Source organism: Phodopus roborovskii, unplaced genomic scaffold (genome assembly GCF_943737965.1).
Source record: "Phodopus roborovskii unplaced genomic scaffold, PHOROB, whole genome shotgun sequence".
Lineage (NCBI taxonomy): Eukaryota > Metazoa > Chordata > Mammalia > Rodentia > Cricetidae > Phodopus > Phodopus roborovskii.
In genome coordinates this window covers 2422915-2424406 of record NW_026126547.1, presented here as the reverse complement: position 1 = coordinate 2424406, position 1492 = coordinate 2422915, and positions in this window count along the sequence as shown.

Here is a 1492-nt window from a genome sequence, read left to right as displayed (position 1 = left end):
ATGAGAATGGCTATACATGTAGTCCAACTAGCAACACTCAGGTAGTGTCTGCAAGCTTTCTGACATGATGGGGGTAGAAGTTTATCTCTATGGTCTTCTTCCTCAAAACTCATTACCTTAGTTCCAATATGATATGATTTTCACACAAATATCGTCAGAAGTTTCTCATGTGAAATAATTGTCCAATGTGTCTCTTGATGTGAAGGTTTAAATGTTATCAAAATATAAAGAGTTTGAGATAATGTCCAAGACAAAGGGAACATAAGCAAGCATAGTGATGATGGATAACTGAGTATCTTGTATGAGATGCTGGATTAGAAAAACGGGCATTAGGAAAAAAAAAAACTAAGGAATTTAGTATCAACTTTAGTTCACAATAACACATCCATATTAATTTTTAGTAAATTTAAATACAAGAAATGAATGGTAGATAAAACTGGGTCTGTACTTAGAGGTGAATCCAAATGTGGTCTATCTTCTCAGGTTTCTTGAAAGTCTGAAACTCTTCTAAAATAGTTTTCTCAATTTTAAAGTATGTTTTCTTTATGATGGTCTTGCTATGCTGTCTACCCTGGTCTGAAATTCCTGGGCTCAAGGGATCCTCATGCCTTAGCCTCCCAAGTATCTAGGCAGGTGCCATGGCATCCAGCTAGTCAACAGTTACTAATGACAAGTGGTAGGTGTTAGCAACATTGTTGAGTCAGCCGGTGTGCACTTCTGTTTAAATATCTTCATTAAGTTGACCTTTGATGATAGACACGGTATGCTTTCCTTGAAATTCAGTTTCCCTCATTGCCTTTTAAAAGCAGAAATAATTTTTGTGACTACCAAATGCTTCACAGTGTGACAGCCAGTAAGCACTGAGGTCAACTGGGAGACATTTTATGCTACAAATGGGATGATCAGACCAGAAAAATGTTGCCATAGAAAACTGGCCTCTTTTTTTTTCTTTTTTCTAAAATACTGAGATATAATTTGTGGCAGCATCTCTGTTCATGAATGTCTTCTGGATTCCCTTCCTGTAGAGTTTAAGAGCATTTTCCCATGGTGTAGTCAAGTTTTACTTAAGGACATGTGACAAGAGAATTATGCTAGCTTTAAAGGAAATAGCATTCTTTGAGATGGCTGGAGATACACCTTGGTTTGCTTGGTTTGTGTTGATATGAAGACATGGGGCTAGTTTCTTTCCAGCTGGGTGACAGCCCTAAGAAGAGATGGCCAAAGTTTTATCCTACACCTCCTGTGGTTTATCTGACCTTCAAGGATCCTTAGAGTTTCTCTGAGCCTCACTATGAATAAAATCCCAGCAGTGCCTAGGGTGTATGGCAAAAGTACAGATGCTTAATTTTTGCACACGACCGCTTCTCATCCATTAATCCCACATGGATCTATGTGTTAGAGTAATAAGTAGTATCATTATATTAGAAAACTTACCTATGAGTCTTATGTAGATGGCCAAGTAATTATCCTCTAATATCATCCCATTATGTAA